The 18,273-nt window shown below is 44.3% G+C and overlaps 1 protein-coding gene across 2 annotated transcripts in view; it reads left to right on the top strand.

Annotated features, from left to right (window-relative positions):
- PDE4B (phosphodiesterase 4B) overlaps positions 1–854 on the top strand; it is a 300,133-nt gene extending 299,279 nt beyond the window's left edge. For both annotated transcript variants that reach the window (XM_038414110.2, XM_038414112.2), the window contains one exon: positions 1–854. This exon is cut by the window's left edge and continues 1,208 nt beyond it. The gene's annotated coding sequence lies outside the window, so the exon portion shown is untranslated.
- Positions 855–18,273: the final 17,419 nt, after the last annotated feature.

The following is an 18,273-nucleotide window of genomic DNA, read 5'->3' as shown; positions in this document are numbered from 1 at the left end:
CGGTTTCTTTGCTCAGTGAAAGTTGCACGCTCGGATCTTTGTGTTTCTCTCACCTGTAGTTCATGTTTCCTAGGTTTAGTTCCATCATCCTTCTCCTGCACTGCCTTGAGCTCTAACACGTCCATTACTGTTTATAACAGTGTATTTATTACTGACTGTATATAATGTAATGTTTTGTAAGTTATTAATTTATATAAATTAACATTGCCTGTTAACGGTGGTGTTAAATTGTGTAGAAAACTCTGGATAAGAGTTGCCTTTTTTTCTTGTAACCTTTTGTATTGCATAAAATAGAAGAACCTGAACATAGCGTAAGAGACATACGGAACCCATAAAGGGCATTCAGGTGGCATTGGCTCACAGGAGTTTCATTTTCATGATGAGTTAAGAAGAGTTGTATCTTATGACTGGGAATGGGGGCAATAGCATGAGCTGTTTAAACTACTGAAATACTGAAAAAGAAACCCCCGTGAATGCTGCCAACTATTAAATGTCATGTTCCAGTATATGAACAACCCAATGTGAATTTCTATGACAAAATGTGAACTGATGTAATAATTGTGCTGTGAAGCTTCTTCTGAGAAAGCTTGTTAGGCATCATTAATGGTGTCAATCTCAGTTTGTAAAATATATTTCAAGCTTTCGGTCCAACTTGTCACTAAATAGTTGATGAGACTAGCACAGTTGTGCATGATCAATGGGTTTGTATGTCTATTGAACACTGCATTGTTCCAGGTGGTTATTTTATTGTTTTCAGAAGTTTCACACAATGTATGTTATAGTATTATATATTGTGTTCAGATGCATTCTTAAGAGATTTTTATATGACGTGAATAAATGAAAGCATGAGCTAGCCTGGGGCTCTTCTGGCTGTTTATTTTTTTCAACAACTTTGTATGTGAGATAACAAAGCAGCATCAAAATGTAACAGCCTACCCTGGGAGTAGGCGAACACATGATCACTGACCAGCTCCCATGGTAAAATAAAAACAAGGCCTCCACACTTAACAGCTTTCTACAGCCAGAGAGCAAAGAAACACTTGCATAGCCAGAATCTGTAAGCACAAGGAGGACATCCTCTAGCCAGTCTTCCACATATTCAGAGCCTCAGGACAAGGGTCCAGCACTCAGAGACCCGCTTCTTTGTTATTCACCTTTAACCTTCCTGATGGTGAAAATCATCAGTGCTGTGATCAGTCCTTCTAGGCTCTTCCATGGCTTGGTTCTGTTGCAATTCCTGCAATGTGGGCAGACACCTGTTAAAAGAGGCTTCTAACCTTTTCTCTGTCTTAGTAACACTGACGGGTGCCTGCACACACCATCCAGGGTCACAAACCAGAGACAATTCTGTTCAGGTTTCAGAATCTGGTTCATGAATCTTAAAGTAACAGTTTTCCGATGCCCAAGCATTCTAAAATCACAAGTTGGGTGCCCAAAAGCTTATGCGATTGGCTTAAAAATCATGAGATTTACAAAAAATAATGTGGGGGTTCTTTTGTGTCTTCTGGATTTTAAGCCATTAAGGTCACATTTTTCTCTGCTATCATGACAGCTAGAAACTTACTGTGACAGGGTCAGGCCAGATGGCTACAGGAGAGTGATCCTATTGGATCTGCTAAAGGATCCCCCCCACCCCCAGCCTAAGAAGGGGATCCACAGGACCTGGACACCAAATAAGTACGGAGGACAACTAATGAAATAACAGGGACAGGAGTGTGGTCAAAGGGTCAAACGAAGGGAACCAGATGGGAACAACGAGCAGAGAACCCCAGACAGCGCCCACTGCTCCTCAAAGGCGTCAAGGGAGTGAGTGTACGCCGCCCAGAGGAACTCTGCCTGGATACATGAACGGACAGAGGATCAGAAATAGGCCTCACAGTCACAGGAGACTCCATCGGCCAACCTCCTCACCCTGGCCATTTTAGCCAGGGCCAGGACGAGGTTGACCAGGAGGTCCCGTGACTACAGGAGAGTGATAGAAGGCAGATATATTAGCCCCAGGTTAAGTAGGTCCCTTTTCCCTGGGTAAGGTAACAGGGAAGGTTCCAGAACAATCAGGAACTTTCTGGAAACAAGGCAGACAGGCTGATTAGAACACCTGCAGCCAATCAAGAAGCTGCCAGAATCAATTAAGACAGGCAGGCTAATCAGGGCACCTGGGTTTAAAAAGAAGCTCACTTCAGTTTGTGGTGTGTGTACAAGGAGCTGGGAGCAAGAAGCTGAGAGCGAGAAGGCGTACTACTAGAAGACTGGGAAGTACAAGTATTATCAGACATCAGGAGGAAGGTCCTGTGGTGAGAATAAAGAAGGTGTTGGAAGGAGGCCATGGGGAAGTAACCCAGGGAGTTGTAGCTGTCATGCAGCTGTTACAGGAGCCACTGTAGACAACTGCAATCCACAGGGCCTTGGGCTGGAACCCAGAGTAGAGGGCGGGCCCGGGTTTCCCCCAAACCTCCATCTTCCCTACTTGATACCGGAGGAGTTGACCTGGACTGTGGGTTCCACCAGAGGGGAAGGTCTCTGGCCTGTTCCCCGATCCACTAGGTGGATCAGCAGAGACTGTGGGGATTGTTCTTCTTCCTTTCCCCATGCTGGCCAGTGATGAGGCTAACTGAGTGAATGGCAGATTTGAGCCACAAAAGTGGCCAAACTGAGGGCTGCTGGGAACCTCTGAGGCGAGCAAATCCGCAAATAAGCACAGGACCCAACAAGGCAAAGGAGGAACTTTGTCACCCTTACTTTTTTTTCTTTTTAAATAAAAGCTGAGAATCTCTCATAACCAATTGATTACAGGTGCCAAGGTTTTAAGAACACCCCCAAATATTGCAAGACTTGCTATAAAATTATGAGAGTTGACAATAGTGTATTGATCAACCAAATTAGACATATAACCCAGTTCTTCCAAACAGAGATAAGGCACATCTCATTCTAGTTCTTTAACTGGACACTAGATGGCATGACTAGGGACATTACAAACTAAATACCAATTTACAATGAATACCAATATTCTCCCTGAATTTTCTTCCAGACTCCTCCCCCTACTATCTATCATGTATTGAACTGTAAAGCTTTTTGCTTTTTTGGATATTCACTCACTGCAGACACATCACGTGCAGATATTGGAAAGTGAGTAGGAGCTACTGTAACTGTGAGTACAAAGTACTGCACTGAACAATGAACTCTTTCTAACTGAAATGGCTTCAAACAGGCCTCATTAGGACTTAAGGTCATGTGACTATGTGGAAGGACTTGGTGAGTTCTTTGAGTACAAAATAGCATCTGAAAACTTTATTAACCAGTGGAAAAAAACTGTATTTTCTCATGGCCTTAATAGCTCAGGAGGCCAATCAATACAAGAAACTTTCTTTAGAAAAAATATCAACTTTCAGGTGAGACTATGCATGAGGATACAAACAACAAAAGCCACTGCTCCCTTGACTGCAGCTTCCAGGCAGGAGATGGAAGTGGGCCATGGGGGGACCCTAGCACCCCCTCCCCGCTATGGAAATTTTGGGGGGTAGGCTCTGTTTCCTCCCCTCCCCAGTATCCTGGGAGGCGAATGCTGGGTAGGACCCAGCTAGGTTCTGTCCCTACACGGATGTGAGGGGGCTGACTGGAGGAGGGGCTGTAGTGGCACAGTGCACAAGATAAGGCCAGCCACAGGAGAGCAAGTAGGACTCCCTGATCCCACCCAGTCCTGCCTTCCAGTCACCGTGGGTCCCATGGGAACACCTGGCCCAGGGGAGGGACAGAAGCAGTGCACCCGCCGCCAGGGTGCTGTAGGGGATGGGAGAGAGCACCGGCTCCTGGGTGGGAGGCAAAGGGATGTTGGCACAGAGGGTGCCCAGTGGGAGGCAGGACACTGGGCACCAGCCTCCAAAGAATTGCCATAGGAACAGCAGCAGGAACTCCTGGGGTGCACCTTTCCAGCCTGGAGCTGGCTGCCCCATCACCTCCTCCCCAGTCTCAGTAGCTCCCCTCACTGTCCTGCCTATCCTTCCACCCTCCCCCCCCACACACACACCCATTTCACAGGGAGTTCCCTGTGGCGCACCTCCTCCCCACGCACCCTTCACCTAACAATGGCCCTTGGCCTTGCCATGTGGCACTGGCTCTCTCATTCAGTATTAAACCAGCAAGGCTTAAGCACTCTGTGCTGCTAGAGGGGCATCTGTTAATGAGGCTCCCCCATGCATGTTTTGTAAGCGTAGAGGGTGGGTTAGTGCCTCCCCACCCCCATACCCTGGCATTATTCCAATCAAGCAATTATATCCTCTCCCTAAATTTCTCCTGCAGTTTCATGAGAAGAAGTTCTTCACATGCTGTGCAATGTTCCTGTGTGCTGCTAAACAGCTATATGCAGTGTAGTTGTAGCCATGTTGATCCCAGGATAGTAGCGAGACAAGGTGGGTGCAGCACTATCTTTTATTGGACCAGCTTCTGTTGGTGAGCAGGCCAAGCTTTCGAGCCACACAGGAGTATGGCTACGCTACAACTAGACACCCGCCAACTTGGGCTCACACTGCAGGGCCGGTTCATTGCTTTGTAGACTTCCAGGCTAGGGCTGCAGCCTGGGTTCTAGGATCCTGCAACTTGGGTGGGTGTGGGTCCCAGAGCTCAGGCCCAACCTCGAGCCCAGAAGTCTATGCAGCAATGAAACAGCCTCTCAGCCCGAGCCCTGCGAGCCTGAGGCCTTGTCTACACTACAGTTTTTTCAACTGAACAGTGAAGGTGTATACACTGAAATGTTCCCCCCACCAATGCAACACACCTGCTATGCTGACGTAATAACACCACCTCAGTGAGAGGCGGAAGGCTTATGTCGGTGTAGTTAGGACGGCACAGTGCCTGTGTAGATACTGCGTTCCTTACATCGGCTGTTGGCTGTCATTCTTGTCCATTTCATGGCTCACCACAGGGAGAATGTAGACAGGAAGAGTAAAGCTGAGGAGAAGAGATTTGGCAGGGGTTGCAGTGAAAAAGCTGAGGGGAGAGAATATCCAGTCAGCACTCTGACCCCCATGGAGTGTCTGACTGCCCCTGCTGGGGCTGCTTGTGTATCCGCACCTGCCAGAATGAGCGTTTCTGTGGGGATGGCTATAATTTCTTTCTTCTCCAAGCCCACATGGCTCGGGGAGGGAGCTGTGTCTCTTCCCTGAAGATTCCAGCCATCTTCTCTGGATTGTAGCACGTTGGCCCTTACTTGGCAGAACCCTGAGGATGAAGAGGTAGCCGACCACCCCCAGAAGCCAGCAGGAGGGAGAGAAGCGGCCATTGTAGGCGCCACAGAAGACTCCTGTGGGTAAGTTAGAACATGGGTCCTGGCGGGGGGCAGCAGCACATGGAGGGTGGGGGAGCCATCTCCGGAGATGGGATTGCAGGAGCCTTCACCCCACACCCTGGCCTTCCAGGAGTGAGGGCAGAAGGGGATGCAAAGCCACCTGGATGCCGTTGTTTCCCAGCTCCAAAATCAAAGGCCTGAGCACTGCCAGACTCAAAGCAGGATCTGCAACGCCATCGTCTATGTAGGACTGGCAAGTCTGAAATAGCCCCTGTTTATATAGGACCCAAAACCTGCCCTTTCTTTAGTACCCACAAAGACTCCCTGGCAACGAAACCAGTGTTGGTCCACTGCATAGAGAGGACACTGTGATTCTGGGGCCACACAAGAGGTGCCCATCCTCAGTCCAGTGAATAGCTCAACCATCTGGTGGGGGCCCTACTGCATGCCAGTGTTCAGGACGTGGGTGGAGTCAGACCAATTGCTGCCATCCACCACAGCGGTGAATAACAGCCTACAGTGGCGCCACAGCCTGGGAAAGGGATTCCTCCTCCCCCATCCCTCACAGTGCAGTATTTTCACAGTGCTGACTGGCTGCATTTGACCCCTGGTTCATCTAGTTTAAAGCAACAGCACAAGCTAACAAACAAATCCTAATCTCAGAGTGGCCCGGATGTCACAGAACATGCCAATACACAAAGAAGGAAGCCAATAAAGCCAAGCCCTGCTCATTTGTTTCCAATAAAAACTCATCTAGGGTGACCAGATAGCAAGTGTGAAAAATCGGGACAGGGTGGGGGCAGGGGTAATAGGAGCCTATATAAGAAAAAGCCCCAAATATTGGGACTGTCCCTATAAAATCGGGACATCTGGTCACCCTAAACTCATCACAGTGTGGAGAGCAATTGCTGGGACCAACCAATTAGTTGTTAGGCTCCAAGGAAGAGGAGGAAGGGTGGGAAGAAGAGGTGAACAGGACCAAAAACCAATAAACAAAATAGTTGAGACAACTCATCAGGGGCCTCTTTACATTTCCACACAGGATGAGAATGGCAATGAAAGTAGAAATCTCTTTTATCCCTAAATCAGTTCCAAAAGTTAGACCTACATGAGGCAGCCGGTTCCCTTTCCAGTTACAGCTTTAGTAGACAAAAATGCCTTAATTTAGATTTTAATTAAAAGAAGATCTATTTCAGCATTGTTTTTGCAAGTTCTTTGCTGTGGTAAAGCCTAAATGTACTTTATTTGTTAATTATAATTCCTGGCTGTAGAAATACTGTTACATCAGAGTGTGGCTAGAGAAAGGCTTGCATGCTGCATATTAATTCCTTATAGCCCAGCCCCGTGGCCAAAGCATGGAGGAATGGGCTAAGTAGCTGGTGTAGAAGGCTGAGTTGCCTACTCTTACCACAGCTTTCTTTTCTATTATTTCAGTTAGTCAACAGAGGTGTTTGCGCCTGTGATCTTTGCAAGCTGGATAAGCCTATGTCAGTTAACTGAAATGTTTGTGGTGTACCAAGGAAAAGGAAGTGCTGGAATAGTCACCCTTACAGCATGCAACATTGCTAAAGACAACCGGATGACAGGGAGGCTCGCAGCTATTCTTTGAACCGGGACATCACTGAGGCATCCAATGAGTTCAAAACACATGCCTATTAAGAACACAATTATTAATGGTGTCTGTTGACAGCTGTGAATGTGGCAGGTTCATCTTCTCTCACAGGAAGAGAAAACACTTTGGAGTCCTTTACAAGGACTGAAGATCTATGATTAGCTGAAAATGATGGCTTTTTAGGCTAGACTCAGTTCCAGGCTATTTTATTTCCTGTTACTTAGAAAACTCTCCTGTCAAGACACTAAACTGCACCCTTAGCTCCATAAACAATATACTCTTAGAGCTGACTTTCATTGTTGTCTCTCCGGAGTGATATTTAACTTCTTACCTCGGACTTTCCTTTGAGTGACTATGCACTTATAAAAAGAAAAGGAGTACTTGTGGCACCTTAGAGACTAACAAATTTATTAGAGCATAAGCTTTCGTGAGCTACAGCTCACTTCATCGGATGCATCCGATGAAGTGAGCTGTAGCTCACGAAAGCTTATGCTCTAATAAATTTGTTAGTCTCTAAGGTGCCACAAGTACTCCTTTTCTTTTTGCGAATACAGACTAACACGGCTGCTACTCTGAAACCTATGCACTTATACTTTCCAGAGCAGATCTATGGGCACCCAAAGCATTCAAATTGGAGACTTTTTCCAGCAGTACCCTTAGGTGGCACATGCCCCCGGGTCTCTTCACGCACCCCGCCAAGGGCATAGAAGGCATGTGTGTGTGGCCTCCCTCTCAGTTCCTTCTCATCACCTGTGGAGAGAATTGAAGCATCCTGTAGCTTTAGCTTTGGGTTACCAGCTTTCAAAACAATTTTATTGTAAATAGTTATATGTAGTTACTTCTATTGTATAAGTTAGTGTAGTTGGTTATTGCTTGTTTAGCAAAAAAACTGGTGGAATGAAAAAAGTCACCAGGATTCAAGCAGTGGGCTACATGCAAAGCCATTTCTTCCCTCTCAAATAGGCATAAAAGCTGTTAGATCTGCCTGGGTGAGGGACATTTGAGAGACACATGAGCTATTACAACTGTTTCCACTACAAGGACTAAAATAGAGGGATTTCCTCCTCAAAGTCCATCAGATGAAGATGTCAGAGTCTCTCTTCCAAACTGGACCCCCACCATGAAATAACGGACTCCAAGTTGAGGTGTGTCCCTCCCGCTATCAAAGATCCCAAACACAAGTTTGCAGAAAAACACTGCTCTTTGATTTCCGCCATGGCCTCCTTGAAGGGTTCCAAGCATTCTGACACCGACAAGTGCTCAAAATCTCAGTCTTCACCTCACAAAAAGGCTTCCAATAAGTCCTCCGGTATCAGTTCAAGGCATCATAAGCATAGGCTCTCACTTGCTGTGTGAGGCAACACCGTCAACTCTGGCTCCTTCTGAGCTGTCAAGACTGGTGTCTCACCTTTACATCTTCTTCAATACTGTTGATTCAGACCCTATCAGCACCATTGGCACCACCAGGTCTCCTAGATAAAGGCTTACTTGCCTCAGTCTCATCAATTCTGTAGGCCTTCCTATCTGTAAGGGATTGTCTGTGCCTCCCCTTACCAGCTTCTCCAGTGGTACAATCAGCTCCAGTTATGGCAGCTCTGGTGTCTTTGCTGCTGCCAGCACCATTAACACAGATGGGACCTTTGGCACAATCGGCACCATTGGTGAAGTCACTACCACCAGCAAACGCAGCACCTCTGGCATCTTCAACATCATCTGCATACGTAGTACCATCTCTCCACCCCATTATGCACTGGCACTGTCAGCACCATCAGCACTTCTGGCACCGATCACCTTGTTGATATTCCAGTCACCTCATCCTTTGGCAGCGCTGGTGTCTCACATGACCAGACCATCATGAACTCCAGCGATGCGTGCCCCTCCCTTTTCTGATTAAACCTGTGTTTCTTCTTCAGACTCTGAAAGGGAGGAACCTGTATCACCTAGAAGGTCTTTTAGATCATGTTAGAGACCTTGTACCACGTAGGCTTACCCGACCTATGGACCAGTACTGGTTTTCTTATAAAGAGGCATCAGTATGGTGTCTCAGACATTGCAGTTTCTCCTGTCACCTTACTGGTCTTGGGATGCTCCAAGGGATTCTAAACCTCCATCATAGTCTAAGAGGAGGTCCCCCTCCAGTAATCCCCTGGAGGGATAGCTCTGAGGGGGGGAGGGATAGCTCAGTGGTTTGAGCATTGGCCTGCTAAACCCAGAGTAGTGAGTTCAATCCTTGAGGGGGCCATTTAGGGATCTGGGGCAAAAACTGGGGATTGGTCCTGCTTTGAGTAGGGGGTTGGACTAGATGACCTCCTGAGGTCCCTTCCAACCCTGATATTCTATGATTCTCTGGTCAGGCTCCTGCTACCATCCATCCAATGGAGAAAAAAGAAATAATGGAGGCATGCCTAGATGTTCCCCCTATATCTCATCTTCTTCTTCTCCAGATGAAACCATTACTCCAGAGTTGAAGCCTTCCCTCTCCCCACTCCCCCAGGGCCGGATGAAGAGAGTGGTTACTTCCTTAGGAGTGCAGGCTGAGCTTGTGTAAGAAAACCCATGCAGCCTGCTTGATATTTTACAGACTACTAGCACAGGAAGGGTTGCCCTTCTGATTAAAGAAGGTTTTTGCTAGCTCCAGCAAGTCTTCTGGCAGATCCTGGCCTTTAAACTACCTACCGCAAAATGGGTGGACAGATGTTATCAAATCCGTCAGCAGGACTTTGATTACTTTTTTAACCCATCCAGTTCCAGATTCACGGCTGCTAATGAGCACTCTTGACAGTCCCATCCTAAAGATTAGGTGTTCAAGAGACTGGATTCATATGGTCAGAAGGTTTATTCTACCACTACTCTTCAAATGAGAATGGCCAACTATCCAGCTCTCGTCTAAATATACTTCTATTAATTTGTCTTAAATTTCTAAATTTGCTGACAAGTTTCCAGAAGAATACAGGGAAGAGTTCCTGGCTCTGGTTTCAGAAGGATGCCTCACAGCTTGAACATCCCCCTTGAACATGGCCTTATGGTCTGTGGCCACTGCCATCTCCAAGGGGTGCTCTTCCTGGTTTCAGGCCTCTGGCATTCCAAGGGATATGCAAAATACAATTGAGGATTTGCCCTTTGAAAGCTCTTAGCTACTTTCCAAAAAACTGACTATGCAAGCTGCACCGTGAAAGATTCCCATGCAACACTTCATTCTCTAGGAGTTTACACCCCAGTGACAAAGAGGAAACAGTTTAGATCTCATCTTTATTAGAGATCAACCTTCCCACAAAAGTCACAGGATTCCACAAAAAGAAGGTCTAGACCTCCTTGACATTGCCAGCCAGCTTCATCTACAGCAGGCCTTTCTTGCCAGATATCTTCAGCTTCCAAGCAGTTGTTCTGACTGCTTCATCAAGGCCTGCCACTTCTATATCTCCTTGATGCAGAAGATGCCTATTTCTCTTTTGGGGTGCTTGGAAAGACATTGGGTGCTTAACACAGTAAAAGAGGGATATGTTTCCCCATTTACCTCCCTTCCTTTTCCCAGCCCACTTTTACTATTCAGGGAGCCATCTCACGAGACTTCATTGCTTCAAGAAGTACGGTCTCTTCTGGAAGTGCGAGCAATTGAGGGGGTTCTTTACCAACACAGAGTGAAAGGCGTCTGTTCCTGGTCCCCAAGAAATCTGGTGGCCTTCATTCCAATCTAGATCTAAGAAAGTTGAACCACTTTGTGAAGAAAATCAGATTCAGGATGATCACCCTCAATTCTAGTATCCCTTCCCTGGAGACTGGAGATTGATATGTTCCCCTCAGTTTGCTGGACGTGTATGCTATGTATCCATGTTGCTATCCATCTGGGACAAAGGAAGTACCTTCGGTTCATAGCAGGGGTGAAAACCTGCTTCCCCTCCCCTGGTGAATAACTGCCACACATACACAGATGTACTTGGTGAGTCTTTTATCTGATATCTTTGCTGCCATCATCAAGTATTTACTCCTTGTCTCATTTAGACTTCGAGTTAAAAGGTTTCAGTCTTTTCTGCACGCAAGAACTGGAAACCCAGAGATAGACGCTAGCATGTGGTAATTATTATGTACCCCTACATCAAGAAGTGGCAGTTAGGTGTCTAAATAACTTAGTAGCACAAATCTATGTGTCCCTCAAGGATCACATAAGAACTCTCACAAGGAATTGCTTCAGGCTACTGGGTCATATGGTGGCCTGCACATATCTGTGTATCCTCAGAATGATGCAGTCTTGGATCAGCTCAGTCTATTGCCACCAAATTCACCATTTGTACTAATTAGGGCTGCCAAGCAATTAAAAAAATTAATAACAATAATAGAATACCATTTATTTAAATATTTTGGGATGTTTTCTACAGTTTCAAATATATTGATTTCAATTACAACACAGAACACAAAGTGTACAGTGCTCACTTTATTTTTGATTACAAGTATTTGCACTGTAAAAAACAAAAATAGTATTTTCAATTCACCTAATGCAAGTACTGTAGTACAATCTCTTTATCATGAAAGTTGAATATACAAATGTAGAATTATGTACAAAAATTACTGCATTCAAATATAAAACACTGTAAAATTTTAAAGCCTGCAAGTCCACTCAGTCCTACCTCTTGTTCAGCCAGTCACTCAGATAAGTTTGTTTACATTTGCAGGAGATAATGCTGTCCGCTTCTTGTTCCCAGTGTCACCTGAAAGTGAGAGCAGGTATTCTCATGGCACTATTGTAGCTGCCTCTGCAAAATATTTACATGACAGATGCGCTAAAGATTCATATGTCCCTTCATGCTTCAACCACAATTCCAGGGGACATGCGTCCATGCTGATGACGGGGTCTGCTCGATAACAATCCAAAACAGTGCAGACTGATGCATGTTCATTTTTATTATATGAGTCAGATGCCACCAGCAGAAGGTTGATTTTCTTTTTTGGTGTTTTGGATTTTGTAGTTTCCGCATTGGAGTGTTGCTCTTTTAACTTGCTCTTTTTAACTCTTTAGCTTGCTCCACACCTTCAGATTTTGGAAAGCAGTTCAGATTCTTAAACCTTGGGTTGAGTGCTGTAGCTAGCTTTAGAAATATCATATTGGTACCTTCTTTGCATTTTGTGAAATCTGCTGTGAAAGTGTTCTTAAAATGAACAACATGTGCTGTGTCATCATCTGAGACTGCTATAACATGAAATATATGGCAGAATGTGGGTAAATCACAGAGCAGGAGACATACAATTCTCCCACAAGAAGTTCAATCACAAATTTAATTAACACATTATTTTTTTAACAAGCATCATCAGCATGGAAGCATGTCCTCTGAAATGGTGACCAAAGAATGAAGGGGAATACGAATGTTTAGCATATCTGGCACGTTAATACCTTGCAATGCCAACAACAAAAATGCTATGCAAATGCCTGTTCTCACTTTTTGGTGACATTGTAAGTAAGAAGAGGGCAGCATTATATCCTGTAAATGTAAACAAATTTGTTTGTCTTAGCGATTGGCTGAACAAGAAGTAGGACTGAGTGGGCTTGTAGGCTCTGTTTTACAGAAGTTTTACATTGTTTTGTTTTTGAGTCATTTATGTAACAAAAAAAAATCCACATTTGTAAGTTGCTCTTTCACCAGGGGCTTTCGTCTCCCCAAAGACGGTTACACATACATGTGTTTGAGCTGTAAGTTGATTTTCTGTGCAAGCCAACAGTTTCCACCTCACATCTGAGGCAAGATTCCAGGTAGTCATTGACACCTTCACAACAGTGTTTTATGTCAACAAGCAAGCGTGCACCAGGTCAAACAGGGTGTGCCAGGAGGCAGTCAAGTTATGGAATTTCTGCATTCGGACCTCCAGAGCGCTCAGGATGTCTCACTTTCTGGGACTTCAGAATACTCAGATGGACAAACTGAGTAGCTCTTTCACCTCAAACCATGAATGCTCACTCCACTCAGACATCCTGGCTATGGTGTTTTGTATCCTGATAGAATAGGAAATATCCCCAGTTTTGCTCTAGGGCAGGTACAGCTCTACATCAATTTTGGACAGATTCTTCCTTTCCTGGGACAAGGTCTTATTGTATGCTCACCTGCCAGCACCCCTAATTCTGAGGGTCATTCTCAGACTAAAGCAAGATCAGAGCAGAATGATCCTGATAGCTCCAGCCTGGCCAAGACAACTGTGGTATTCTGATCTCCAGCTATCCTTCAGGGAGCCTCTGCTTCTACCATTAACCAAGGACTTGAACACACAGAATCATGGGAATGTGTTGCACCCAAATCTTCATATGCTGCATCTCACATGTGGTTCATCAGTGATTAGATGCAAAAGAAGTGCATTGCTTGGTGGAAGTCCAGGATATCCTCATTAATAGCAGTAAGACTTTTACCAGGGCTACTTACTTGAGTGAGTGGAAACATTTTTCTATCTGTGCAGGTTCCCAGAATCTGCCACCAACATGCACATTGATTCAAGAAAATTTAGACTATTTCTTGCACCTCAAGCGATCTGATCTATCCCTTAGATCCTTAGAGTTCATTTGACCACAATTTCAGCATTTGATTCTAAAATTGAACTGTATTCACTAATTCTCTCATGACTAGATTCCTCAAAGGTATAGATAGATCATTCTCTCTTGTTTGAGACCCAGTGCCCACTTAGGACTTAAACTTTGGTATTGTCTGTTCTTATGGGTCCCTATTCAAGCCCTTAGCATCTTGTTTGCTCCTGCATGTATCAGTGAAGGTTGCCTTCCTGGTGGCCATCAGCTCAGCCAGGGGAGTGGAAGAATTGGTTCTACCATACATTATCTTTTATACAAAGTTCAACATAGACCTCATTCTAAGATGGCGGTTTCCAATTTCCACCTTAGTCATGCTCACAAGGGTGAACAAAAGCTGCACACCTTAGATGTGCATCAAGCTTTGGCTTTTTACCTAGATAGGGCAAAAACTTTCCAAGTCTCTACCCCGTTGTTAGTTTCTTATGCAGAATACATGATGAGAGGTCACCCAATTATGACTCAGAGAGTCTCAAATTGGATTACCAGTTGCATCACAATGTCTTAAGCTGCTATGGGCAGCTGAAAAGTGGACAGCACACTCTAGCAGAGCTTATGCAGCCTCAGTAGCATTTGAAGGGGCAGGTCCCTATTGTACACCTTTGCAGAGCAGGTTTCAGAGTAGCAGCCATGTTAGTCTGTATTTGCAAAAAGAAAAGGAGTACTTGTGGCACCTTAGAGACTAACAAATTTATTTGAGCATAAGCTTTCGTGAGCATCCGATGAAGTGAGCTGTAGCTCACGAAAGCTTATGCTCAAATAAATTTGTTAGTCTCTAAGGTGCCACAAGTACTCCTTTTCTTTTTGCAGAGCAGCAATATGGTTATCTGTCCACGTGTTGACTGGTCACTAGGTTCTTATCACTGCATCAAGAGAAGATGCAAGGATGGAAGAAACAGTCTTGGGGTCCTCTTCCAATGAGAATTTGAGCCCCACCACTTTGGATAACAGCTTGAGAGTCACCTACAATGTAATTGACTCGAAAAAGAAAAATGGATACTCACTTTTTCGTAACTTTTGTTCTTCGAGATGTGTTACATGTACCCATTGCACAATCTGCCCTCCTTCCCCAGTGCATCAGCGTGTACCATCAGCTTTCCGATGTGAAGGAACTGAAGGAGGAATGGGCTGGCTCTGCCCTTTATACCCTTGGTACTGAGCATGAGGAGCAAGGCAAGGTGAGGCCAACCCTATGAATACTAGAAATACTAGGGAAACCTCTCCAGGGCTGGTTCTTGATTTTTGAACTTCAGGTTGGCAATTCAAGGGCAATATGTGTCTTTTCTTCCCTCCATGAGGAAGAAGTGGCAACCTCACAAACAGCAGTGTAAATCTTGAGCAGTTTTTTTACTCCTTGAACAACAAGGATTAATATTATGTCCAGAGATAGAATAGGGCACCAGGGGGCAGGAGAGGGAGTGGAGGTTTCATGGTCCCATCTCCCACTTTTGTTTGTACCCACATTGGCTCTGACAAAATCTGACCCTTCGAACCTAGTGTTTTCTCTTGGGATGGTTATTTATTCCATACAGTGCTTTCTAGGATTAACCTTTAATCCTTGCTGTTGTTCTGGTCTGTCCCCAGCTGGCTCCATCTCAAGCCAGGAAGATCAAACAAAAAGTCCTCACTCAGCCTTCCATAACCTCCAGCTTTCATGTCAACTCTGGCCTCTCTGTTGTGTTCTTTGGCTATCTGACCAGCTGCCAGGATGACTTAGATTGGTGTCTCCCTTGCTTCTTGCCCCTGTCAGCCAATCAGGCTTCTCCTCTTCCCTCTGTTTCCTCCCTTCCCCCTGCCCCGCTCCAATGAGAAACTAGGGGAGCAGCTGATGGTAAGGCAATGAATCTCAGAAACAGCTGGAGCTTGTTCCACGGAGAAGCAAACCAGCCCTCCCTGATAGAATAATCTGGGGAAAATACTATGGGGAATGTGCAGAGGAGATTAATCTAGTCTTATAACAGTGCTTTCTATTATTTATTCATCCATCCATTCACCTGTTGGGTGTCCTTCCATGTTATGGTTCCACGGGGACCATTCACACACTCAAGATCTTTTTTTTAGACCCTAGGTAAAGATGCCTTTTGTTGTGGCAGAAACCAAATATTGGCAAGTGCATGACAATGGAGTGGGAAACCTGATAGTGGGAAACTCAAAAAAAGGTCTGTGATTCCAGTTTTGTTCCTGTTTTGGGGGAAGGTTCAAGTGTGTGCTTCTTTTAATTACACACATTCACTCCTCCCTCATGAAAAACATTAATTCCTGTATCTTTCCCAGCATTACAATCGGCTCTGGAAGACCATAAGGAACTATTAACATTGGCTTTTTCTGCCATTTGCTTTAGTTCACTTGTATTTTTTCATGCTAAGGTAAAAATGGGTCAGATTCACTATAGCGAATTATTGTTGAAAATGGTCTAAATTTGCTTTATTCCTTCTGCAAGACATGAAAAGCACAGGGAATGTGTATTTAAGCTTGCTAAGACTAGAGCAATGATAGTACAGGTTATAATGTCAACCAATGAAGTCAAGTACATTCCTAATAATGGTTTGGCTGGTACCAGTAATTCTACCAAAAATATCTGAGAAATTGGATAAAGTGCATTAAAATAGTAGCATGTGTGTACTCAGGGACTAATTTGCTCTTCTGGGATGGTTCATGAGGGCTCCTGCTAGTCTATGCAGCTGCCTATTATGTAGCCACTATACCGTCTTCAGAGCTAGAGAAGTGACTTTGATTCTCTGTGTGGTAGGAATGGCTGATACATCTGCCTACAGGCTGACTGTCCAGGACACACCTTCTGTGTGGGCTCTCTGCAGGATTTGCCCCTATTATCGTTACAAAGTTCAACCCCCAGAAGCAGTTGATGAAGCAATGTTGTTCATGGTTCTTTGTTTTGAGATTATCTGGAGGAAAGGTATATAGAAATGTGGGACTGCACAAAACATTCTGATTGTCAGCCTTAAGTTTGATATGCTCCTCCTGTCTAATAACAAATTTTTTATCTTGTGAAACTCCCCAGAGCAGACGTTTTACAGAAAGGACAGGCATCGCAAAAGCACCATAAGAGTTTGATGCTTGAATGAACACACACCAATAAGACAAAACATTTTAACTGTGAGGGTAATTAACCACTGGAACAACATACCAAGAGTTGTGGTAGATTCTTCATTACTGGCAATTGTTAAATCAAGATTGGATGTTTTTCTAAAAGATGTGCTCTAGTTCGAATAGGACTTAATTCAGGGAAGTCCTATGTTCTGTGTTATTCTGCAAGTCACACTAGCTTATCACAGCAGTCCCTTCTGGTCTTATACCATAAGAATCTATACAACTATTTTATTTAATTAGAGAAAGCTTTTTAAAAACTGGCAGCTGGTATATCATAAACTTTAAAATGACCCCAAAGTGTAATTGTGTTTAAGGGTCCACAGTGTGGGTTCCTGCCCATATCTATGAAAAAGACATCAAATTGTTGGTGCATTCACGGAAAGCTGATGCTTGACTCTTTTGTGGCATGTTTGTTCCTGCACAGAATAACTTCAGGAATGACATACAGTATATATGGTGAATTCAGTTTTGATGAAGTAGTATGGAAAGTGTTGCCTAATAATGGCCATCAAAGTGTGTATTGTCTGTAAACTGGAGGAGGGGGAGGCAGAAGTTAATTGTAAGTAATGGTAGAGTTATATATGGGTGCTATATACTGTGTGTCTTTGCACAGAATAAATGATCCAGCGTAAAAGACTACCTTAAAGATCCATTTACATTCTATACTGTACTATCCTCAATGATGGGGCTGAAAATTTAAGGACTGCAGAGGGAAAGGCCCATACACAATGAGTGTGTGCGTGTGTGCATGCATGTGTGTGGGTTGTGGGGGAGGGGAGTGTCTCTGGTTCCCGTGGCGACAGAAACCTAATAGATTTTTAAAAAATGAGCAGCAGAGTCAGATCTCTTAACTTTATCCAAATTTTATTTAATAATTTATTTTATACCAAACTATAAGTTTAAAGGGGAAGCCTACAAAGCTGTCATGATACCGCTAATTCTGTGATGTCTAGTAACTGCACTGTTTAGTAACAGTAACAGCACTGTTTGCCTTAATTTAGCTATATTTGACCTCTTGGTACACTGATGTTGGATCAATCAAGTGTTCTTTCAGTACCAACTAAAGTAAGTTACTGTGTCATTTAACCACTTGACTAAGTTTTATTCGTGCAAAGGCATCTTCTCCTCTGTGCACAATCTTCTCCAGCCTCTCTAGACTTCATTTCTGTCTTTTCCCATTTAAATGTCCTACTTCTATCAGGTAACAGCTTTATCAAACAAGGTGGCATTGCTACATGACTGAAATAACAGCCTGATATCACTTCTCATTTTTAGCTGCAGCAGGAGAAAGTGCACAGATGGCTCCAGATAAGAGCTGTATGTCAAAACTGAACAACAACAAAAAACTGCATTTTCCCTTATGAGGACAAGATTCCAGATTTTCTTGAGGGGCTGTAGTATGACTTATATGTTCATCTCTTCATTTTTCCTGGTGGCAATGTGAGTGTTTTGGTGGCACATTATTTTCTCTAAATTAATTCAAGTATCAGGGGGTAGACATGTTAATCTGTATCCACAAAAACAACGAGGAGTCTGGTGGCACCTTAAAGAAAAACAGATTTATTTGGGCATAAGCTTCCGAGGGTAAAAAACCCATCTGAAGAAGTGGGTTTTTTACCCACAAAAGCTTATTCCAGAATAAATCTGTTTGTCTTTAAGGTGCCACTGGACTCCTCGTTGTTTTTAAATTAATTCGGTTCACCCGACTGCGTA

Source organism: Dermochelys coriacea, chromosome 8 (genome assembly GCF_009764565.3).
Source record: "Dermochelys coriacea isolate rDerCor1 chromosome 8, rDerCor1.pri.v4, whole genome shotgun sequence".
Classification (NCBI taxonomy): Eukaryota; Metazoa; Chordata; order Testudines; family Dermochelyidae; genus Dermochelys; species Dermochelys coriacea.
The sequence above is the reverse complement of the archived record's forward strand: the minus strand, read 5'-3'. Positions and strand labels throughout refer to the sequence as shown.